Genomic DNA, 26,543 nt, shown 5'->3' with positions numbered 1-26,543 from the left:
ATTTCGTGTGAGAAAGTTTTTTTTAACCTACTTTGTATCTTTTCAATCAGCGAGTAAATGTAGATATTTAAATGGATATTAATCTGATCCAAACAGTTTTTTAGGGCCTAAGTGTATTATCTGAACGACTAGGCATTGTTTACTTAAAAATCAAACAGTTCGTGATAACGAACTGTAAGTAAGGAGCGACCCGGCTCAATGGTAACCGAAACTCTAAAAAATGGAATTTTGATACCAGTACATACATAAAAAGAATCAGATTTTAATTTTGAATTCAAATATATAAGTTTCATCAAGTGTAATTTTACCCATCAAAAATTACGCACCTGAGAATATTTGGCTGATTTTTGAAAAAAGGGGGAAAGACCCCCTAAAAGCTATAGAACCTTGATGAAATTCACACCATCATATTCAGCGTATTAGAGAACCCTATTGTAGAGGTTTCAAGTTCTTATCGACAAAAAAGGATACTTTTACATTTTTTGCCAGAAGAAAGATCACGGGTGTGAGTTTATTTGTTTGTTTGTGTGTTTGTTTTTTCCCAGGGGTAATCGTATCGACCCAGTGGTCCTAGAATGTCGTAAGAGGGCTCATTTGAACGGAAATTAAAAGTTCTAGTGCCCTTTTTGAGTGACCAAAAGAAATAGAGGGAAACTAGGCCCCCTCCCACGCTCATTTTTTTCTCAAACTACCCCAATTGAAGTTTTGAGGTAACCATTTTGTTTAGCATAGTCAAAAATCTAATAAATATGTCTTTTACGATGACTTAATCCCCCACAGTTCCCAGGGGAAGGGCTGCAAGTTATGAACTTTGCCCATTGCTTGCATATTGTATTGGTTATTGGGAAGTATACAGACATTTTCAGGAAGAATTTTTTTTTGTGGGGGGGGGAGGGGGTTACTCGGAATAATCTTTCCGTGGAGGATGTTTCTTTGGGGTAAGGGACATTTCTATGAAGGGGGCGCCGGATTCCCAAGCATTATTTAAAAAACGATCAGAAATTAAATTAAAAAAAAACAAGTTTTTTCAACTGAAAGTAAGAAGCAACATTAGAACTTAAAATGAACAGAAATTATTACGTATATGAGGGGTTTCTCCCCCAAGTCAATACCTCGCTCTTTACGCTTCAGTTTTTTTTAGTGCTTTCAAAAAAGCTATCTATTCTAATTAAACGGCCTTTGTAATTCAGGGGTGTTTGAATTAATTTTTTTTTTAACTTTTAACGTAAGGAGCGTGTTATTGACTAAGTGTATAACCCAAAAATATACTTAATAAAATATCCGTAATAAAAAAAAAACAATAAAAAAAAAACAAGCGATACGGCTCAATAGTAATCGAAACTTTTAAAAACGGAACTCTGATGTCAATAAATGTATCAAAAGAATGGGCTTATAATGCTGATTCTAAATATACAAATTTTGTTAAGTTTAGTATTAGTCATCAAAGGCTACGAGCCTGAGAAAACTTACCTGATTTTTTAAAGAGGGGGAAACATCCCCCAAAAGTGAAAAAATTTTAATGAAAATCACTGTCAGATTCAGCGTATCAGAAAACCCTATAACATAGGTTTCAAGCTCATATCTGCAAAAATCTGCAACTTTGTATTTTTTTTCCAGAAGAAAAATATACGACTATAGAAGTTCGTTACGTAAGTTAATTTGTAAATTACGTCAGAACCAAATTTAGAGACCATTTAGCCATTTAGCAAAAGAAAAGTAAAATTTTTATGCAAATTTTGTTTACTTATTCAATGACGGCGAGCCAAAATAAAAGTTGCATTAACTCAAAAACGTTCAGAAATTAAATAAAAAAAACAAGTTTTTTTAACTGAAAGTAAGGAGCGACATTAAAACTTAAAACGAACAGAAATTATTCAGTATATGAAAGGGGCTGTCCCCTTCTCAACGACTCGCTCTTTACACTAAAGTTTGACTCTGTCTCACAACTTTATTTTTTAAAACAATAAAAAACTTTAGCGTAAAGAGCGAGGCGTATATATATATATATATATATATATATATATATATATATATATATATATATATATATATATATATATATATATATATATATATATATATATATATCAATCCGTTCGTAATCAAGTTAGAATCCTTTCACATACCATCCGGTTCAACTTATTTTTTTAGTATGCAAAATACACATTTTAGAGTGTGTAAAAATTGCAATATTTGCTATAGATCTACTTTTACATTTGGATGGTTGGAGGCGTCATATGGCCGGCAGGCCCGATACAAATACCAGCCACGTATATTCTACTATTTTTATGGGGAATGCGTAAGTTAAAAAAAAGTGGCAAATACATACGTTTTATATGGAAAGCACGATAAAACTACGAGGGCAATATCGAAATCACGGAGGTATATACGGTACCGAACACCCATTATCCCATCTGTACGCTCCTTAGGAGCACCCTCTGATATTACCCAGTTGATCAGGATAAGGTTGACTTTGCCTAATATCTATTTATTTAATTAACTTTGGTATACAGTAACAATTCGGTATTTTTTAGGTTTTGTTGGAATTTGCAAATTTTACCAGAATGAAGAAATCAAGAAATTCAAATTAAGTCGGATAAGTTTTTGGACACTTTAAACAATTATTTTTTTGTCATAATTTGGATGATCTTGATAGACCAGTGGCGTAACTTGCAGGTGATTTGCAGATTTTTCAAGTATCTAATTTGAATTTCTGGCACAAGGATTGGGAAATTGCCAATTGAAAGCAACGCAGAAAGAATAAAAGGTAATTTTTCTTATAAGAAAGCATGTTCTTATCAGAGGATTAAATAAAAAAAACAAGTTTTTTTAACTGAAAGTAAGGAACGACGTTAAAACTTAAAACGAACAGAAATTATTCCGTATATGAAGGGGGCTGTCCCCTCCTCAATGCCTCGCTCTTTACGCTAAAGTTTTTGTATTGTTTAAAAAAATAGAGTTGTGAGAAAGTCAAACTTTAGCGTAAAGAGCGAAAAGAGCTGTATTGACTCAGAGTTCAGAGAGTTAAGATTATTTCAATCTAATAAAATAAAGTTTGAAATCGTGACAGCGTAATTAACAAATTTTTTACCTGTGTTTGGATTTGTTCCAATATTGTGAATATCTTTTTCGAAAACAAGAGCAATAACTTATTGCTTTGATAAATTACTCGATTATATAAGGAATAAATTTGTACATTGAAAAGATCCAAAGTGTGAAAATGGCAAACCAAACAATAGAGGCCGAGAAAAATGCAAAATTCCCAGTTTTTGCGAGAAATAAATTTCAAATTGGATTTATTACCAGCGCTTTCGGAGAAAGTTAATGCAATTCCTGGACTTTCGGATAGCATTGCTGCCTTACAAGTACAGATGAATAACACTAGTACACAGCTATCTAGAAATGTTGAGACAAATGAAGAAATTAAAAAAGAGCTGGAAAATGTTAAATCAGACCTAGTAATCATATCTGAACAAGCCAACCAGCTCGAAACAGAGCAGAAAAGAACAAATTTTATTATTTATAATTATACTCCGCAACACCATGGTGGGTATACTGTGAAGCAAGAAATAATGGATTTATTAAACCGTGCTATGCCTTCTCTCAAAATAAGTCGATATGATGTACGTGACATTTTTAGATTGAAATCAGGGCCAGTAGTAGTGAAGCTAAACTCGGTCGAAATCAGAGACTATATCTTAAGAAATAGTTCCTTATTGAGAAAGGGAGGTCTATCGGTGGCCCCAGATTACACAGCTAAACAAAGAGAAGCCCGTAAACACTTAAAGGAAATTATGAATATTGCACAGAACGACGTCCGTGATGCAATGATACGAGGTGACAAGCTGTTTATCCAAGGCCGACTATTCAGGTACGATAGAAAGGCTGTGATTGAGGTTAAATGTAACTTGGCGCCAGTTAAAAATCTTGGTCCACCCCCTAGTGCTAGACTCCCAAATTACCCTGCAGTTATTCCGATGGGGCTAGATAGTAATGCCAGTAATATCGATACCAAGACAGTGATACCATCAACAGCCTATTCTCAGGCAGTATCGGCAACTAAAAGACCTACTAGTGCTGTTATAAGCCCTAATGACCTACATCGACCAGGCACTCGTAACTTGGCACCCAGAGGAAACCATTCTCCAAGAAAAGGACTTAACAGAAGACCTCGCAGTGCTTTTTTCCGTTATTTTGTTGATAATAGTCAGCGAGTGCTAACAGATATTAATAGTCGCAGTCGTGAATATTACCATTTTGCCTTTTCTTCGACAGAGGCCAGGAACGAGGATCTCCAAGAAATTAGTGATATTAATGCACTGACAGAAAGCATAGACGCATAGGAAATACAGAGCCATATACTGAGTTTAGTGTCATGGAACATACAAGGACTACGTGATAAGCTACCTTATTTATATGATGAATTACTTTCGTTTGATGTGATTTCGTTTATTGAAACATGGAACGATCATTCTCCTATATCACCTCTCCCAGGGTATTTGGTTGAACAGGTTGTGCGTAAACCAGCAAAAAATAATAGACATTATGGTGGTATTTTGGTTTTGATTAAATCATCAGCTATTGATGGTTATGAAAGAGTTAATAGTAGATCTGAAAATTTACTGTGGCTGCGTATTTGTTTTAAATATGGGAAGAGATTAATTTTGGGCGTTGTGTACATCCCTCCACAAAATAGTTCTTATCATCGAGAAAATACTTGGGAAATTTTAGATGATGAATTGTCGCTGATACAAGAAAGTTATAGTGATTTTGAGTGCGTTTTGATGGGGGATTTCAATGCTTATACTGGCGGTGAGGTTGAGGTTCCAGATGTATTAATCCCAGATTTAGGGGATTTGGTCCCAATTTGTTGTAGACTACCGCGGAGTAATAAGGATGAAAAAGAAAAATAAATGTTTGGGGAAGAAAGCTCCTGACGCTTTGCGGGGAACATGGTCTGATCATTGCAAATGGAAGGTTTGGAAATGATAAGGGTCTGGGCGAGTTCACTTGCCTTTCGGGCCCAACTCCAAGCGTTGTAGATTATGCGCTGATTAATACGAAATTTGTACCTGAATCGATTGGTATTGATGTACTAGATTTAGTTGGATCCGATCATAGAGCTATTAAGCTTGAGCTGAAGACTGGGAAGCTTCAGGATGTCGTTCCTCGAGTTAGAAATTTATCTAATGGGGAGCTTAGATTAGAGGGCTTAGGAAAAAGAATTAGATATGATTTAAATGATAATGATTTTGAAAAATTTAAAAGGGAGCTTATGAAGTTGTATGTAACAAATAAGTTGAAAGCGTTAGAAGAAGATGGAAAAGATATACATGGTATAATTATGGAGTTAAATGAAATAATTTGCAGTTGTGGAGTTAAATGAAATAATTTGCAGTTGTGCAGCATCGTGTAATCTGAATAAAAATGAAAATAAAAACGAGCGATATTTTGATTTGGAGCGTAAGTTAATGAAAGAAAAGGTCAGATACTTATTGAATCTTTTAAAAGAATGTGATAAACCTGAAGAGCAAAGTTTAAGATTAGCCGAATATAAAGATAAAAGAAGAGATTACAAAAGGTTAATTAAAAGGAAAAAAAGAGTTTGAGATTAAGAAGAAACTGGATATTGCAAATTATTTTAGAAATAAAGATTTTAAGAAATTTTGGGGTTATATAAGGAATGATATTGGAAATGAAAAAGGAAAGACACAGGTGGCTCCAGACGCCAAGTCATGGCCTGATTACCTAGAAAGCATGGAAGGTGATTGCGCAGAATTACAAGAGGTAACACATACCACAGAGATGGTTGTTTATCCCATGAAGGAACATGATTATGATTTAGTAGAGGAAGTGAGTAATGATGAGGTCAAGTTTGTATTCAAGAATTTAAAAGGAGGTTCGGCTGCGGGGGTCGATGGTGTACCAATAACGTTATTTAAGAATTTTCTTTCAATTTTTATGTCGATAATTGTTTTTCTTTGTAATAAGGTGCTAACTTCAGGACAATGGCCAAATGAGTGGAAGAGATCATTGCTTATGCCGCTTTTTAAGAGAGGTAACCCTAAGTTGCACATAAATTATCGTTTAATAGCGCTAGTCCCTGCTTTAAGTAAGATAATGGAGAAAATACTAGATACAAGGCTTTCTAAATGGTTATATAAAAATAATATAATACATGAAGAACAAGGAGGTTTCAGAACAGGGTACGGGACGGTAGATACAATATTTATTTTAAAGGCATTAATTGATAAATACGGAAAGGGAAAAACTTGTCTCTATGTGGGATTTCTGGACCTCCACAAGGCGTTTGACAGTGTCGACAGAGAGCTATTTAAGGATGCCCTGGTTAGAATTGGCCTCCCTCATTTGTTTGTGAGGTTGATAGTGAGTATGTATATTTGTGTGAGTGGAATCGTGTTAGTTGGTAACAGGTTTTCTAGGTTTTTTAATATTAAGCTGGGTGTAAAAATTGTTTAATTAATTGTTAATATTAAGCTTTCTCCTAAATTGTTTAACATTTTTATAAATGATGTTGTTGATTATCTAGAGAATAGATGGGCTCCGAATGTTAGTCTAGGGACCCATAAACTATCACTACTATTATTTGCAGATGATATTGCCTGGGTGGCTAGCACACCGCAAGATCTGCAGACGCTTTTGAGTCTTATAGATGATTATTTGCAGATGAAAAAACTAAGGCTGAATGTTGAAAAGAGTGAAGTTGTTATTTTTAAAAAAAGGAAAACAAGTGGCGAAGATAATTATAAATTTAAATTTAATAATGAGGAACTTAAATCAAGTAAAAGAATAAAATATTTAGGATTTGTTTTATCGGAAAATGGAAGTTTAAAGAGTCATGTTGATGAATTAATTAATAGAGGTAAAGTGGCCATGTCTGTAATTTTTAGAAATCCGACGATAATGGGAATTAAAAACCTAAAAATGCACAAAAGAATATTTAATACAAAAATTTTACCAGTATTAGAGTATGGAGCGGAGATTTGGGGCGGAGAAGCGGCACAGAAGTTGGAGTATTTTGATGCTTAGATTTTGGTTGAAGATCATTAGGTGCAATGAAGACAGACTAGTAAGTGCTGCTTATTATCAGATGTTGAGCTATGATTCGAAAAGGTCGTGGCCATCCCAAATTAGGTCATTACTAGAAAGTGTGGGAATGGCTTACTTATAGAATGACGGTCTTGGTTCCCGTGATCTACCAACAAATTTAGTAAGCCAGGTAAGATTTATCTTAGAGGGTCAAGAAATTCAGTATTGGCAAGGGCTGGTTTTAAATTATGCTACATTGAATCATTATAATCAAGTTAAACCTAGTTTTGGAGAGGAAATTTATTTTAAATTCAATTTACCGGCTATGATTTTATGTCGATGGATTCAGCTTAGGGCGAATCGTCTTCCAATCCAGAGTAGACAAATGGTGTTCGACAGAGGGATAGTACATCCTGATGGTCGGTATGTGTGTCCTCTTTGTAGGGATGAGGACGAAGATTTGGACCATTTTCTCCGAAAGTGCCCGGTGCTCTCTGATTTAAGGGAAAATTACCTACATGGGATTGTTTTGATGCTTCCAAAAATCTTACAAAGTAGTAATCCAACCACAATATTTCGTATTGGTGCGTACATAGAGAAGGGATTAAAAAGAAGGAACTGTTTTTACAATTAATTATTATTAATTATATGGAATTAATGTTTTTTTTTTTTTTTTTTTTTTTTTTTTTTTACTAGAAGGTATTTTTCGCTATGTATTCATGTTAATGTGTGTTTGTAATTTGCTCTGTTGTAATTTTTCTATTTTCATATTTTTTGTGTGTATATGGCTCTTGGGCTTTTTGAAATACACGATCTATCTATCTATCTATCTAAAGTAAGGATTTTAGTAAACCACAAGTTTTGTGGGACTTCAGCGCGCCTGCATGCAACACCTTCGATTGCAATAATACTTTGTAACGAAAAGCTTACTGTTTATTTTCGGTTGGCAAAACAATTCTCCTTGCATGATTTACATTGCAAATCTGGCGCTTGTACTTGCCTTACGGCTGAACTAAAACCTTCAAATTTATTTTGGCTGATCGTTTGTGTCCAAGAGTTACTAACCGTAAAAATTCATATTTTGCTGTTTGATTTTTTTTTACGGATAGGTTTTCTATTCCATAGAAAGTATATTCTAGGAGAAAAAAAATATTAGGCCTACTGCTAGATATAGCTCAAACAGGCAAGGTCATCCATATTAATTTCTCCAGGGTTTGGGACCTATCCTCGAGAAAATTTCTTTGGAGGGTAAAAAGTTTAAAAAGGAAAACAAATCCTTTTGCCAGAAAAAGCGCCATATTCGTCTCGAATATTCCAATGCAAGGAATTAATGTGCATATTAGCTCTTTCTGTGTGTGGGGGGGGGGATGCAAAACTAAAAGCACGTTTACAATTAGGGTTAAGTGTTTATTGGGGTTAAAAATCATTGATTTAATTTCGGCGAAGGAGTCCTTTTTATGGCCAAACGGGAAGGTATATGGGTACGTATCTTTTCAAAAACCAAAAACTGTAGACTCTCTATAAATGGATTGGCTATATAAGAACATTTTTATTTGTTTAAGTATTTTGTGTGAGAATGTTGCCATTTTTCTAATACATCTGACAACCACTGATATTTATTTATATACCTTTCGTAGTAACAAAACACATTATTTAAATTATCCCTTGTTTCAATGGATTCCAAGTATTGAATCTAAAAAATATATGTTTTGGTTGGTTTTTAGACACAGTAACACAACTTTGTAGATACGATGCTAAAAATTATAGATGAGAGTCGGTATATTTTTAAATATAAAACACAATCTTAATCTGTGGCGAAATCGAGATGTCCAGCAATTATGTTTTATTCATTATATGATTAAATTAAAAAACACAAGTTATTTCAACTGAAAGCAAGGAGCAGCATTAAAACTTCAAACGAAAAGAAATTATTGCGTATATAAAGGGGTTGCCCCCTCCTCAACACCTCGCTCTTTACGGTAAAGTTTTTTAGTACTTTTAAAAGAGCGTCTTATTGTTCTAATTAAACGGCCCTTGTGTTTCAGGTGTCATTCTTAAAGAATAGGGACAAAGTTCAAACTTTAGCGTAAAGAGCGAGGTGTTGAGGAGAAGGCAACCCCCTTTATATACGTAATAATTTCTGTTCGTTTTAAGTTTTAATGTTGCTCCTTACTTTCAGTTAAAAAACGTTTTTTTTTTATTTAATTTCTGATCGTTTTTTAAATAATGTCAGGAAATCTGGCCCCAGTTCAACGAAGAAACCCCACGGAAATATCCTCTAGACAATTCGATCCCAGTGAAAATTTACCCCGGACAATTGCTCTTAACCACTCCGCCCGTAAAATTGAGATGGAAAAAAGAATGCAAGACATATAAAGAAATTTGTATAAGAATTCTGGCAAGTGTATAATTTTCCCTGGCAAGTTCACTCCCTGGAAACTTCCCTCCTTATGAAAAATCCCCCCGTGTAAAAACTCCCTGCAGAAAATTTGTCTCTCCCCACCCGAAAATATATGCATACATTCCAATAACAAATACTATGGGCAAACAATGGGCAAATTTATAACTTAAAGACCTTCCCCTTTAGCTGTGGGGGGGGGGGGGGTTCATGTTATACCCGAAGGCATATTAATGGGCCTTTCAACTATGATGAACAAAATGATTATCTCAAAAGTTTGATCAGAACATCTTGGATAAAAGGGGCGGGGGAGGGGGCTTAGTTGCCCTCCAATTTTTAGTCAATTAAAAAGGGAACTAGAACTTTTAATGTCCGTTCGAATGAGCACTCCCGATATTCTAGGATCACTGTGTCGATACAATCACCCCTGAAAAAAAAACACGGATCCGTGATCTTTCTTCTGGCAAAAAATACAAAACTCCACATTTTTGCAGATAGAACCTTAAAACCTCTACAATAAGGTTCTGTGATACGCTGGATCTGACGGTCTTATTTTAATTAAGATCATTATATACTTGAAATTGGTATAAAAAGGCGATTCTTTTGATATGTCTATTGGTATCAAAATTCTGTTTTTTTAGAGTTTCGGTTACTATTGAGCCGGGTCGCTCCTTACTTACAGTTCGTTACCACGAACTGTTTGAAAGTTCACTGAATCGAAAAGTTAAATCCCTTTTGAAAGAAATTGCAGCACTTTGGTTTTTTAGAATGGCTTATCTTAGAAGTAATAGAAAGGTTTAGATTACAGATATTTCTTCTTTGATTAATCCTAGTGGTCGGTGATAAGGAAGTTTTGTAATGCTTTCTAATTGCCTGTTATAGATTTTAATATGTATTTTGATTGTTATTTTGTAAATGAAAATTAGCCTGCGGGAACAATCTCCTTCGTTGGTGCGTTTTCTTTTATTATTTTCTTGTTAAAGTGGTTAAAGTCTTGTGATATTGATTTTAATCAAATTTTGATCTATTTACGCAATATCGGGTTCATTGTAACTCAAGGGCATATCCAGGATTTTTTAAGGGGGATGGGTTACAAAAAAAAACTCTAAAAAGCATGAAGAATCTTTTTATATGCATTTTTGTTACGTTTTTGCGGGTAGAGCAAAAATTTCATTGGGGGGGGGGAGTCAGACCCTGAAATCGGCAGGTTTAACTCATCTGTTGTTAAGGAGGGTGCAATTATGGAAAACGTCTTTATATCCGTTGCGCAAACACCAAGTGGGTATTTTAAGCTGATTTTCATAATAGGAGGCTCTCTCCTCCTTCTTCCTCATAAACTCTTCCCTAACTGCGCTATTGCTTGCAGTCTAAAATATGTGAGCTATGTTTTGGTGTTATGTGATCAGAAACTTTGCTTTTTTTCAACTAAATCTTCTTTTTTAAAATAAAACTTATCTTTTATCAATAATAAAAACAAATTATTTGTATAAAAAATTCATTTCAGAAATAAATTTTCGAAATCTTCTTTTTCTTCGCGGAACGCCCTATAACAATATGAACAGTGAGGATTTGGTTTATAGATTGTGGAAGCTCATTCTTTTGTTGCTTGATTTTTAAACGGGTTGATTAGCGTATGTGACATGATGAGAAATTTGAGGGAAAGACTGTTTTCAAGCGAGTCCGCTGGGATGGGTGGTAAAAGGAGGGAATCTATATATTTGGCAGATGTTTCCAGCCAATCGCTCAATTTGATCAAGAATAATACCGATCCTTGAAAAGTTGTGTGTTTCCGGGGAGCCGAGTATTTTTCTTTTATTCTTATTATTATCTTGCCCATGTTTTTTGGCCTTTATCGTCGCGCATTGTCAGCTTCTTAATTTTTAATTTTTCTAAAAATATGGATAGGGTATAATCAGCTGCGGTGATTAAAAAGATGATGTTTTTAAAATATTTTTTTTATCTTGAATGACAGAAGACACGACAAGGGCAATTTTAATGTGAAAGCAATTGGTAAGACTAGCTAAGCAGTTTTTTGCTTTCTTGGAAAACTGTTGAGGTAGGTGCTCTAATTATGGTCTAGGAAGGGGTTTTAAAATATCTGCAATAATCCTTCCCCCCCCTCCAAGGTACTGAATTTCATCAACTTGGAAGAACTTTGCGCTAAGCGAATAAAACCCTGAGAATTCGAGATCCGAAATATATGATCGGAAAGGTGTTTTCAGCTTCATATTTCTACTCTTTTCACACGTGTAAGGGTTGAAAGATTCTAAGAAAATCGGAAGTTTGAATCGAATTTGCATTGGAATCGACTTGCAAGTAAATCCTGAGAATCGCCTTACCAAGGCCTATAGTCCAAGGAAAGCAGGCTCTAGACCAAAATCGCTAAATACTTTATTCTTCAGGAACGGACGAGAGACACTGAAAAATTCTGTACTAAAATGTATTTCCTTGGGGTACCATTGGAGAATCCAAATAAAAAAAAAAAACTCAAATGATTCAATATGTTCATGATTAGAACGGGCCAATTGAATTAAGATTTCTAACATTTAAAGTTACCTTATTATTCTACTAATTTTTAAAGAGACATGCATCTCAGTGTGGTTTAAGCAATTGTTATTCAATGATATGTACCTCAATGTGGTTTAAGCAATTGTGATTCAAAAGTAAATAAAATAACTCGCAATTTTTTTTTCGGAATTTCACACTTTAGTGAGTATTTTATGACACAATATACAATGTACTTTTTACTCTGGGGGTGTTAAATTATTTGTATCACAGATCGAGAGGTACCAAGCTTCTAGCTTTTATTTTATTTTTCATTTTTGTATTCCAAGATAAATTATTATTAAATCGGTCGTACAGACATCTAAAATCCAAAAAGACCAATTTTACTATTGTAATGTCCTCACTACCATTGATTACTATACTTTAGAGAAAAAAAAACACAAAAACTTTTTATTTGTATTGAATAATATATTTTTGGTCATTGTAAAATTGATGTAACTGTTACGTGTACAAGTATGTTTGACAGTATGCAACTATTGTATTTTCAATTGTCCATGTAAGATGACCAATTAAGTTTTCTTTTTTACTGCCGAAATGCCGAGATCTTTCTGTTCTGGTCAAAGAAATGTTTTCGTTTTTTTTATCTTAGAGCAGAGGAACATATCACTGTACAGTAGCAGATTGAAAGGACTGAACAATTATTTACGAGGGCTTACCCACTTTCCTTCACCTAATGTACCTCTCGAAGTGCCACCTGTGCCGCCACGCGTTGCAAAGTCCTCGCAATGCTTGGCCCAGTTCCGCCGCGCTTGGAGCGTGCCACCTGGTGTACAAGATCTCTGAAAGTCGGCGACCCCTCGATTATTCACTCTCTCATTAGAGGCCCGATTTTGTAGGAGACAAAATTTCTTAATTTAATTCAGCGTTTGAAATACGTGGCCCAGATACAGGCTTTAGCTCTTATCTAGTAGTGCTTAGTTTCAATGGGGATTTGCCAAATGTGCTTTAATACAACACAATCCCTATAATCAGTTAGACAAACGATAGTACTAAAATTACAATTTTCCGTGTCAGGCACGTACATTTAATTTTATTTTGCGGATTTAGGTGGATTTGAAACGATGCAGAAAAAAAAAGATAAATTAAATGGAAAATTGGGAAAATGTTGAAATATTTGGGACGTAAGGGCTCCCCTTGCTAGGATCTGGTTTTGAATAACCTTTCGCTGAAAAGGGTAAAATATTCAGCCTGGCTGAATGATGCTGCCTTATTTTTATATTTTTGTTCTGAGATTTCTATTATATAGCATTAAAAGTAGCAATTAGACGAAGTTTGCCCCCCCCTCCCTGGAATTCAGCTTATGGGCGCCCATGGGCTCAACCGGTAAATCCTAGAATTTACATGAGCACAGAAAAAGTTAACCGCCACAAAATTAGGAAGTGATTTTGTTTTCGAATGTAATCAAACCATTTGCCCACTCATTTGGTCAAAAGTTCAAAATGTGCAATTAATTTAAAGGCATATTAACCATACATCCTCTTTATTCCTCTTTATTCATGCAAAGTTTGGAAGGATACATTTTAGTAAGTAGGTATGCCTTCAAATGGTTCTCAGAACTGATAGACTATTTGAGTCACTCTTACTCTATGTCTATCTACCTTTGTTGTGCCCTAGAATGGATGATAGACTCATCAGCAAGTGAAATTAATCATTTTTATGCAACTCTGTAAAAGTTAAGTCAGCTTTACCTTTCACAGAAACTATGTATCTTGGCTTTACTCTAATTAGCCATGGCTCTTAAGTCTTTTATCAGTTCCACCAAGTTGATAATTCTAGGTGTGCCAACAAACTCACCTATCCGTATGCTGTCAGAAAATTTCCCGGAGGAGGGTGGCAAGTGTTACCAGGAACTTTGTTTTTACCAAGATCTAAGTAGGAATATTTCTGGTAAAATTCTACTTCAACTACTTTTGGCTATCTTGGAAAGGGATTGGGTTAGGAAAAGGAAACTTTCAGGGATGAGTCTACAGGCTAAAGTATGTCACGGGAAGGTATTTTGAAGTACCTACCTCCACTCCTTCTCCCTCTAGAGGGTCCTGACCTTTAATGGCCTTTAAAAATCTGTGTATTATAAAAGTGAAACCTTGCAAAATAGATCTTATGCTTAAATGAAGTACAACAAAATTGTTTTCAGCTTCAAAACTTTGCGCAATCCAAATTTATAAGATTTTAAAGATATGCAAATACATTTCCTAAAGTTTGAAAAAAAAACCACTGATATGGCTTAAAATTCTACTCAAATAAGAGGAATTGCATTTTCATAACTAAAGCCAAAGAAAAAGAAACTAATTACCAAAAATTAAGGTAAAATGTTTTTTGTCAAAATTTCAATAGGTAGGCTATAGACCTGTTATGTAGGCAAATTTAAGGACCCTCTAGAGAGAGAAGGAGTCGAGATATATTTCTCACTTTCCTATTTATATCCATCTTTAATATCTTCTTCTTCCCCAGAAGGGAGGCGGATAATTCCCGCTGTCTGTGTGATTGTCTGTGTCCATAGTGCAGCTGAATGCTGGCGTTTACTGATGGGCTTTGGTAAAATCTGGAATTGAATCATTTACTTATGCTTTTCGGACTTTCACCACTTTGTTTTGTCTATCCTAGGATTCGCCATTAGGAAACATTGGATTCACCGATCTCCGGGCTTTCGCTTAAAAAATAGGCTGCATCTGAATGCCACTTAGGGTATGACTTTTTATTAGTCATACCACTTAGGGTATAACTTTTTATAATATAACGTTAGGGTAAACGGTAAAGTGCAAAGCATATTTAGCATTTAGGTCTTTTGTCTGGATTGTGATGTGACCTTGACCTTACCTGTGATGGCATTCAATGGCATTTTAACACGAATGCCTAGGAAGGGTTAAGGCTAGAATTCGACCTGAAGCTGTTTCTTTTTTTTTGGTAAATCTGGCCTTTTTTACATATTTTCAGGCCAAAATATTTAGGATCTTTTCCGTTATATCTTACGGGTATTAAACTGAAATAAAAGTGATATATGGCAAAATACTTGGGAAGCACATAGTTTTGTCTATCTATTTGCACATTAGGGGGGTTTGGGGGTAAAGTAAAATGACGTGCTTTTAGGAATGATTAAATAAAAAAAACTATTTTTTTCAGCTGAAATTAAGGAGCAACATTAAACCTAAAAACGAATAGGAATGGTTCCGTATATGGAGGGGCTGCCCCCTCCGCAATACCCTAGTCTTCACGCTAAAGTTTTTTTTTAGCGCTTTTAAAAAAGCTTCTTATCCTAACTAAACTGCCCTGTGTTTCAGAAGTCGTTCTTAAGAAATTTGGACAAACAGTCAAACTTTAGCATAAAGAGCAAGGTATTGTGGAGGGGGAAACCCCTTCATATACGGAATTATTTATGTTCGTTTTGAGTTTTAATGTTACTCTTTACTTTCGGTTGAAATTGTTTGTTTTTTCATTTAATTTCTGATCGTTTTTCAAATAATGCCGGTAAATCAAGCTCTCCCCTTCATGAAGAATTCCCGACCCTCGCGAGAAACTCCCCCGGGGAAAGTTTCTCACATGGAAATTACCCTCCCCCATTAAAATTCCTCGTCGACAATTTGATCCTCCCTGAAAAATTATACTTGAACAATGGATACATTTTGGAACTTACAGCCCTTTCCTTGGGATTTGGGGGGTCATATTATCCCCAAAGGCATAGTTTTTGAACCTTTCAACTATGCTGAACAAAATGGATGTCTCAAAATTTTGATCGGACAACTTTGGAGAAAAGCTGGGTGTGAGAGGGGGGCTAGCTGCCCTCCAATCTTTTTGGTCACTGAAAAAGGGCACTGGAACATTTTGATTTCCGATCAAACGAGCCCTCTCCTGATCTTCTAGGATTATTGGTTAGATGCGATCATCCCTGGGAAACATTAAAAAAAGAAACAAATAAACACGCATCCGTGAACGTTCTTCTGGCAAAAAAAAAAAAAAAATGAAAATTTCCATATCTTTGTATATAGAAGATTGAAACATCTTCAGTAGGGTTCTCTAATATGCTGAATCTGATGGTGGGATTTTAATTAAGGTCACTTGATGTTTTGGGGGTGTTTATCCCCTTTTTCAAAAATTGAGAGAGTTTTTTCTGGCTCGTAACTTTTGATGGGCAACATTAAACTTAATGAATTTTATATAATTTTGACTCAGCATCAAAATTCGATTCTTTCAATGTATTTATTACAGACTTTATTCAAGACTCTATTTCTTACGGTTACGGTTACTATTGAGCCGCCTCGCTCCTTACTTATAATCTGTTACCACGAACTGTTGGATATAAGAATTGTATTACTTTTTTTTAGGATTACTTGTATTATTCCTGACAATATTCTAATTTTTATAGGATTACTTGCATCACTCCTAAAAGTGACTCACTTTTATTTGCCCTCTCCCATTTGTGCAAATATATAGCCCAGATTATATATTTCCCATGCATTTTGCCATACGTCACTCTTTTGCTTCAACCTGATGCCTGTAAATTGAAGCAATTTAATCCACGAGTAAACAGCTATAGATATAATGGACTAGATCCCTGTTTCTTACAAGGAATGGAGCAAGGGCTCATGTGACCCTTAAATGCTGCCCCTGACAACATCAGTACCCTCTAGTTTTCCAAAATAGTATTCTCAATCACCTTGAAATATAATATAATAATTTTTTTTTGAAGCTTATCAGTGATGTACATGACAAAAGATTCTGGAACAAAAACATAATATAAACAAAACCTAGACACTGGATATTAACACTTAATTGTTCTTTTCAATTCAATATTTCTTTTTTATTTTCTAATTTTTTCACTTAATTTTGAAATCGGCAAAACTACAATATATTTCGAAGATATGAACCGTAGCACCAACAAAAGTTGTTCATCATCTCTTTTTACAAAATTATTTTTATATTTAAAAGATCCTTGTTGCTAAAAAAAAAACATGACATGAGTCCAATGTACGTATAAAATTTTAAATCTATTTACCTTGAGCCATATTTTGTTCAAATGTAAGAAAGGGAAGTCATCAAACTACCGTCTCATAGTTCTTCATAACAAAATTCGTCTCCAAAAATAATCTTCAATATGTCAAAGGATGGAGCCCCATCCTTTATTAAATTCTTTATTAAAGACGTAAAATAGTTAAGACCCAAAGATCCCAGAAAATTTAACGTATAAGAAAAAATGCTGTGGGGAGCGCGAAACATTGTTTTTTCTGCTTAATTCATTCCTTTTTATCCGATTATTTTTTGAAAACCGAATTCACTCCGTATCTGAATCTGGTTTCAATTGAACCCTTTTGCTTTTTCTATTATTATTATATTATGACCAATTTGAAAACGCTTGGTAGAAACTTAAGATCGCAATTACCGTGCAGTTCCGGATTGCCAGAAAAGTGTTTTGAGTATCAGCTTACTCAAACATACGGTTTGGATTGAAGCCAAAACTATATTGTTATGGGTTTATTGTGTCAAAATTGCATGAATTTCAGTGTTTGCTTTGTAGTAACCAATTTGCATTTCTTTTTTTCATGGGAAAGTCCCTCGTTGCTTACAGTAAGTTTTTATAGTATTTTTTTTCATGGGGGGGGGGGCGAGGCCCTTCTGGGCATAACCCTGATCTCGTGTCATTAAACAAATAATATAAGGGAAGCACATTATCTTTACCAAGTTAGTGCTATTGCATTGACTAGGGTCCCTTTAAATACCGGTTTGAGTGTAGTCACATACGCGAGAATTTGTTGAAGGAAGGGGAACATTTTCGTAAACAAATATGACATTAGAAAAACTAAGAAATTATTGAAAAATCTCAAAGGTCTCAAGGTTTTGAGTGGGGTAGTGGCGTAGAGACCCTAATGTAGGGACCGTTTTAAGTTAGGTTCACTGTTACAGCAATCAACCTTGCTATGTCGATTGGTGACGCGTATGAACTTATCTCCTTTTGTTTTATTTGTTCAAGATCACTAACTACGTTCATTTTTTGTCTACCCCATAGCTTGAAACAGTAATTGCTAAAAAAAAAAGGTAATCTGTTTTGATTTTCGACAAGCGAGTGCTATTCCTTATAGCAGTCCCTAAGATTCTTTGTAAATAATTTGCATCTTGCAAGTATTTTGTTTAGAAGCTGAAATAGTTACCGTTTCTACCGCACACGAATTTGAAAACCGGTGAGCTTGACTTGCGGTTGAAGAATCCTTTCGGGTTTTCACGCTCAAGTTCTTGAAACTGTGACCAATTAAGGAAGAAGGATGGGATGTGATCCCCTCCCCCTGTTTATTCTTGCAATTTATTCTATGTGCAATTATCATTTGAAGGAATAATGACAGGTTATTTAATCTTAATTAAATATAAATCTAATGCAATGAATCAGTTATTTTCTGTGTTTCTCAAAAACAACTCTAGGCATGATATGTGAACGCCACTTAAAGATTTTCGCGGGATAAATTCTTACTTAGGCATTTATTTATTTCTCAGGCATTTATGCCATTATATGGAACTTATTTTTCCTGGTAGTGACATTTCAAAATATGGAAGGCGAGTTAAAAAAAAAACAAAAAAAAAACAGCCAAAGTGTCTAGATTGTCGCTTATGTGATTTGGTACATTGACAGGTATGTATGTTCTTTATCACCTTATGCCCATTTCACTACCTACAAGGGATACAATTATTACCCATGCGTCTTTTCTAATCTTATGTTTTTCTAAACCAATTTGTATAGAATTTTTGTCCAACGGCAAAAATTTATTAAGCTATGTTTATTTTCTAGCTTTAGCAACTGGGAATTTACTTCTGATAACAAAATATAAAATATTTAAAAAGATAGTATTGCCTGTCATAATTATGTCTGTTTTAGCTTAGTTATTCAAGAGTCTCATTTGATACGGAATTTGCGAGCGAGTTAAAATCTCTTTCGGGTTTGATACAAAATGGCCGAGTAATAAACCACGCAAAACGATGGATAGGAGATTTAAATTATCTAAATTGCCGGAGGGTAGGACTCTCCTAAGGGTCATTATTACACGTATGGATCAGACGGGTATTGTGTGTCAAGTATTTTAAACAAAATTGTTTTTCAGCTGCCTATTATTTTTTTTTTAATTTCGTTTGCTATATTGCAGGTTTCACATTTTGCGTATTTACCTTTTATGGAAATGTTATTCTAATTTGAAAGTAGTTAATTTACAGGAAAAGAATACTAGGCTAATTGGAAAAGACAATTAGTCTAGCCGATAATATTGTATTTCTTCCAGTGCCGAAGTATTATTTGTGTCGGATATGGTGCTTATATAACCAACGGCATGGCTTGATGCTGGAATTTATGTACACATAGAACAGAAGGGGTGTAACTCCTTTATTTCTATCTTGCAAAACATGTCTAGCAGGGAGGGGGTATAGGTTAACATTTCGATCTGCTTCTGAAAGTGAGAAATATTTGTTAGAATTAGCCGTTACCGATACTTAATGATTAAAAAGAACCTAAAACACCTTTTGGTACTTGTGTATTATACGCCACACACTCAAGTTTACGCTGTGTAAACCAAACCGGTTTCTTCGTTACTTTAGAAACAAATCTGGATCCCCCTCCAGATCCCAGATCCCCCTCCCTACTATTATAGACTTGATAACACCCAGGCACGTACGTAAGAAGTGGTGTCCCGGGACCAAGTTAGCAGAAATGTAAATAAACAAAACAAAAGACGGATTATATATATATATATATATATATATATATATATATATATATATATATATATACATATATACATATATACATATATATAGAAAAATATATATATATATATATATATATATATATATAATATATATATATATATATATATATATATATATATATATATATATATATATATATATATATATATATATATATATATATATATATAATATATATATATATATATATATATATATATATATATATATATATATATATATATATATATATATATATATATATATATATATATATATATATATATATATATATATATATATATATAGGATTTTTGGCAAATACTCCCCCCCACGTTGTGTACGTGTTTTGTAGTGAGTGCTTAAAGGAAGTAATCTAAAAACAACAAAGTTTTTTTTCTTCCGCGTGAAGTAAAGAGCGAAGTTGAGACTTAAAACGAACAAAATTATTACTTCACAGCCTATCTAACATATATCAATAAAACTAGTGCAAATAAATCAACTGGTGATATTTCCCTATGTTTGTAGGATTACAGAAAACTAGCGCTTTACTGAAAACACAAAAGCCAAGTGCAAAAAACAAGAATATTGATTTAGGAGTCAAAAGTAAGTACATAGCCTCACAACAACAAAGTAATATATAACGCTTTTCGTAGTCTTACAGGAGCTATGATATCAGTGACTTTCAATATACAATTAAAAATATTTTTAAACTTAGGCATGAAAATAATAAGTTTGCATTCATGAAACAGCATAAGAAATAATGGATTGATTTATCGAGTATCATCTTGGTCTCACCTAGTATTACTCGAAATGAAGAACATATACACCATAATATGGACTCTGGACATACAGTTATTTCTCTATAAAATGGAGAATTTTAAGTTGTGATACAAATTTTAAAGCGAGTCTGTAGTCTTATTACTAATAAAATTCCTTCCCTAGTGCCCTTTTTAAGTGACCAAAAAAATTGGAGGGCCATCACTTTTTACCAAAAAAACTGCATTGTCATGTACAATCTATGCTCACCATTCTACTATCGGAGACTCTTGGCCATTCAGCCACAGTAAAAAGCGCAACTTCATTTCTCGAGAGTGTACCGAATAATGAACAAGTACCACTTCATTATTGTATTTTGGTTTTTCTTTTTTCCGCAGCTATTTAAAATAAAGAGCGAATAGTAAAGCTTGTAATAAATAAATATTACTAGGATACTAAAAGTTTGTAATAAAACCTTATTACTTTCCTATAAACCAGCATCATTCATTTATACAAAAAATTTGCCCCGGATGAGATTCGAACTCAACGCCTTGGGATTGCAAGGCATACGCTCCATTGACCGAGCTACTAACGCTTGTATGTTAGGAAAGAATATACAGCTTGAGACGGTTCTAGGCGAATACCCCCCCCCCCCGCAGAAAGTACCCCACCCCCGCGGAAAGTACCCCCGTGGAAAATACTCCCCCGCGGAAAATACCCCCCCCCTTCGTGAAAAAAGGGCGATTCAAATATGAGAATTTTATTTTTGTTTTATTTTTTTAATTTTCGTAGGGAGTTGGAATTTTGGCACTTATGTTTTATACGCCACTCACTTAAGTTTACACTGTGTAAAATTCGAGAACACATTGTTGTTTTTTTTGAAAGTTTCTTCGTTACTTTAGAAATAAATTTGCGCTATAGATTTGTACATTAGGGGGGGGGGAGCATAACGGGTCTGCCTGAAAAATGTGTTTGGTACAATTATTCTGGATAGTAGATAGATAGACAAATAAGTGTATTTTAATTCCAAATATATGGCCATGAACACAGTAAAATAACATAAATGAATATAGTGAATTGGGGGGTGGGGTGTTTAACCCCCCAAAAATGCCCTCCCCCACGAAAAATACCCCTCCCCATAGAAATATCCTCTGAACAATTCAATCCTGGCGAAGATTTACCCCAGGCAATTATCCATAACATCCCCACGCGTAAAATTAATTCGGCCAAGGGAAAGCAAGACATATAAAGAAATTACGTATGTGAATTCTTGCAAATTCACTCAGCGTAAAATTTCTTCTTACAATTTCATCTCCTGGAAACTATTTAAAATTCTCCCAGCCACTATATTCATTTATGTTATTTTACTGTATTCATGGCCGTATATTTGGCTTTAAAATACACTTATTTGTCTATTTATCTAATATGCAGAATAATTGTACCAAATACATTTTGCATGCAGACCCGCTTTGCTTACCCCCAACCCCCCCAAATGTGCAAATTTTTTTCTAAATTAACTAATAAACAAAAAAAAAAAACAAAAAAAAACACGGCGTGTTCACGAATTTTACACAGCGTAAACTTGAGTGAGTGGCGCATAATACACAAGTACCAAAATTCCATCGCCCTACGGAAATTAAAAAAATAAAACTCAAATAAAATTCACAAACTTGGAAAGCCTTATTTTCCATGTAGGTATTTTTTTTATTTTTTTAGGGGGGGGGTATATTTTCTGCGGGTGGATATTTTCCGCAGGGGCGGTATTTTCCGTGGGGGGGGGGTAAACGCCGGCCACCGCTTGAGACGATATTGAAAAAGAGTTGCATAAAGGACCGATACAGTTCATTATAAATGGGACCTATGCTGGTTTCATCGGATATAGCTGAAAACCTAGTAAAGAAGAAAACACGGCACATAGTAACTAAAAGTTAAGATAATTACATAAAAGATCGATGTAACATCATTTCGATGAATTCGTTTATAGATTTTATTTATATGTTTGCAATATTTGCATTATCTACTTAAGAAGTGACACCAAAGGTGTTTTTTTCAGGGCGTAATTTGTTATGGGGTAGGGGGCAACTGTCCCCTACGGACCCCATTTTGCCCCCCCCCCCCCTTCCCAACCTAAATTTAGTTCCTTCAAAAATCTTGTCAAAACTAAAATAAGCCTGCATAGTTCAGAGAAACGTGCCAGTTTTCTTTAGTAATACTTTGCATTTATGGTACCATACACACACACACGCACACACACACACACACATATAATATATATATATATATATATATATATATATATATATATATATATATATATATATATATATATATATATATATATATATATATATATATATATATATATATATATATATATATATATATATATATATATATATATATATATATATATATATATATATATATATATATAAAGCCGATAGTGGAAATTTCAAGATGCTAATGAATTTCTATATTGGTTCGAGTACTAAGGGGTATTGATATAGTTTTTATAACAATCAACAGTGTCAAAAACTAAATATGCGAAATCTCTTCTTAAATTATCTTGAAATATAATCAAAATAAATTAATTTCTTGTTGAAGGATTCTGAAGTCAGTAACACTGAAACTCGTTCTTGACTCAGTACAAATCTTACATTACATTTTTGATTTCCTTTGAAAAGAAATGGAATTCATTATTATCATTACTTTCTTTTCCTTTCTCAATCTTTTTATGGTAATGGGATTTCGAGGGGTGTGGGGGGGGGGGGAATTTGACTCTGACTTTGGAAGAAATTTGCATATAAAAGGCTCGACGTTATTTAAAATTCAACAGAAATACATTTATAAAATTTACGAAAATAAATTTTTAAATATCTGCCCCCTTCCTGCCCCACAGAAAGGAATGTGAATGCTCCCCTCCTCGCCTTATGGGGAGGAATGTACAGGCTCCCCGCCTCATGGGGAGGAAAGGGCAGGCTCCCTGCAACGTATAAGACACTCGTCAGCCATCCATGTCTTAATTCGGCTATTTCTGAAGAACCGGTCTTGAGGAATTCGTGTCGAAGAACTTTTTCACAAGCCTTGTTCATTCTTCTCTCCTCCCTCCCTCCATTTTTCGACCTGTCTTCCGCAGTTAATCTATCTCTTTCGGCACGAGATTTCTCATAAAAAGGGGTTCCCTGGAACCCTAAGGCTTTTTATAAGTCAGCCGGAAACAAATGAGCTATGATAATTACGATCACAATCAGTAGTTTTAAGTACATATTTACTAGGGAAAGCTGATCCTGGGGTTTTCCTGTCGTGGCACTTGTGTATTATACGCCACTCACTCAAGTTTATGCTGTGGAAAACTCGAGAACGAACCGATTTCTTCGTTAGTTTTTTCAGCTTAGCGTGAGACAAGAAAAAGACAAGTAACGGAATAAATGAGAAGTGTGTAATTTGGACTGTATATTTGAACATTATGGGGAGAGGGGTGGGAGTGAAGTATTTGGACTGTTTGAAGTTAGAAAAAAATTCTTACTTCATAATATGCAGAACAATTTTACCTAAAACATTGTGCATGCAGACCCGCTATACTTTACCCCCTCCCCTCTAATGTGCAAATATATAGCCCAAATTTGTTTCTAAAGTAACAAAGAAGCCGGTTTGTTCTCGAGTTTTACACAGCGTACATTTGAGTGAGTGGTGCATAATACACAAGCACCCCGGCCGTATTCTCTTCTATATTGACTAGGTTGAAGGTCAGCAGAGGCAACCACTAGAAAATCGGTAAGAAGAAAGTGTTTTGGCAGATTTGTTGCAGTTATAATAGCTCGTTCATGTCTAGTACTACCTTTTGATTCATTCAATGTTGTCTAGTTTATTCACGATATGGTTGTAATAAAAACAACTCTTAGGCAAACATATATCCACATATATATCCCCACATATATCCACATATATATACATATATCCCTGTATTGAGGTCAACCCCCCTCCCCCACTGGGTACGGCCTTGCCTGTACGGTTCTAAAGCTGGTTTAGAGAACATCTGGGATTTTAGGACCTTTGAAATTACCTAGAGGACCCACGTGTCTAGAAACATGCATATTTATCCTTTATCAAGACTAGCCAAATTTTGATAAGGTAACATCTCATCAAAGTATAAACACATACATGCATGTGTTTATATTTTGCATCTCATAGAGGTGCAAGAGATTGAATTGACCTTGTGGGCGCTTATTATTTATTTGGTACGATATATTAATTTTGATGGAAAGAAAGGTGAACGAAAATATTTCCACGGACCGCAGTTGCTAATGAGACGCAGTTGGATGATCTTCATTTTACATCGTTAAAAAAGACATTCATTGCGTGGGAATTGATTCAATTCTAAGATCTACCTAAACTAGGGTTTTACTCTAAAAGTCAACATTTTGCTGTGCGTTTTCTGTAAATTTACTGTTAATTTTTTTTGAATTATATCCAATTCAATCGAAATGACGTCGACTCCCATAAAGGCTTTTGCATTTACCAAGATAGACATATTCTCCGGGATTCATTATTGTTTGTCAAAAGCACTGAGGCAATTTCTTTGTCTCTAAATTCCATATTTCGAGCTATGGAGAATAGGTGATATGAGGGGAGGGTGGGATGGAGTTACTTAAATCGATTGATTTTCTTGAGTCGGGGCCTCCTGTTTCCAGTGGAAAGCTATCTCATTTTAATTTGTTGATGTTTCCTCCCATCTTGGAAATCGAAAGTCTTCCCAGTTGATACAAAACTCTTTTGTCTAAATCTCCGTGCAGAATCAATAAGCGGAGAAAAAAGAAAGTTTCCTCGTTTGCTGTTATGGAATTGGCAAAGTGGTCCTCTTTTTGTTTATGTAGGCCTGTATATTAAAAAATATATATATATATATATATTATGTACATATATGTACAAATATAAAAATATATTAAAAAAAATATATATTATGGACGAAGTAATTAATTTTGCACTTAAAAAAAATTGCCTTCAGATAGGAAACCATGGTAAATATGGATCACCGCAACAACTGACCATAAAACCACAATTAGTTACCCCAATTGTCACTTGGACATTTTTCATATTGCCTCGGCACACGTTAATGAATATACGACACATCTCAGTCTAAGTTTCTTAATTTTTATGTTTACCAATTGTGACATGGAGATTGGGTTCAACAAAGATAATCGAAAGGAGGCATTTGCGACAAGCCAGGTTTGACGGCAATAAGATGCCAATTTGTAGAGCTACTATCTATAAACTGCCTTGAGTAATTTGATTTCATTTAGGATTCTGTATGATTTCAAAAAATACTATTCAGTTAGGAATTTGCGGGTTATAAAATAAAGAAAATGGTAAAATTCGTAGGTTGTTTTAAAGCCTTGAGGGTAGTAATTTGAATTTGGTGCTAAAACCACTAACCAGAAACACTCTCCTCTCGAAGCCTGGATTCGCTTTCCAATTCTGGCTAGATCACGAATATTAATGGAAAGCCAAGCTCGCTTCGCTTGCCAGCTCGTGAATATTCGCCTTTCAGTGTCAGGTGGCGATTAGATGTCGTTTTGATATTCGAAGCGTCTTTGGAGACGGTATTACTGAGATCTGGATTGTTGCAGCCAAACCTTCTAAAGCGTAGATTTATTAAAGAAAAACTGTTGTGCCACAACTCTGTATTTAGTAGTACAGTATATTATTTTCATTATGGATAGACTCACAAAACTGAGTTATGGTTCCTGCCACAAAGGGCACACCAAAAAATATAGCATCTATTGGTGCTATACCAATATATTAGTAACTATTGGGGGCCCCTCGGACGTTTTAGTTCGTGATAGGGCTTGCTGATATTTTTCCTCCTTCGTGGAAGAGCCTTTTATTTTCCTCCATTCCGATCCCCCCCACCCACGCCAGCTTCAGACCGGCCTGGGCAGGCAACTTATCCCTCAAATGGGAGGGGAGAGTCAACCACCACTCGCCAGCCATCAAAGTTGACCCCCCCCTCGGCCATGACTCTGGCAGCCACTTCGACCTTTGATCCATCCAATCT

The 26,543-nt window shown here is 34.8% G+C and overlaps 1 protein-coding gene across 3 annotated transcripts in view; it reads left to right on the top strand.

The window, feature by feature from the left end:
- Positions 1-26,543, top strand: part of simj (transcriptional repressor p66-beta simjang) — a 104,670-nt gene that overhangs the window by 25,074 nt on the left and 53,053 nt on the right. For all 3 annotated transcript variants that reach the window (XM_089093327.1, XM_089093326.1, XM_089093325.1), the window contains one exon: positions 2,535-2,767. The gene's annotated coding sequence lies outside the window, so the exon portion shown is untranslated. The remainder of the gene's footprint in view (positions 1-2,534; positions 2,768-26,543) is intronic.

Source organism: Artemia sp. Qi Xiang Cuo, chromosome 8 (assembly GCF_049724085.1).
Source record: "Artemia sp. Qi Xiang Cuo chromosome 8, ASM4972408v1, whole genome shotgun sequence".
Lineage (NCBI taxonomy): Eukaryota > Metazoa > Arthropoda > Branchiopoda > Anostraca > Artemiidae > Artemia > Artemia sp. Qi Xiang Cuo.
The sequence above is the reverse complement of the archived record's forward strand: the minus strand, read 5'-3'. Positions and strand labels throughout refer to the sequence as shown.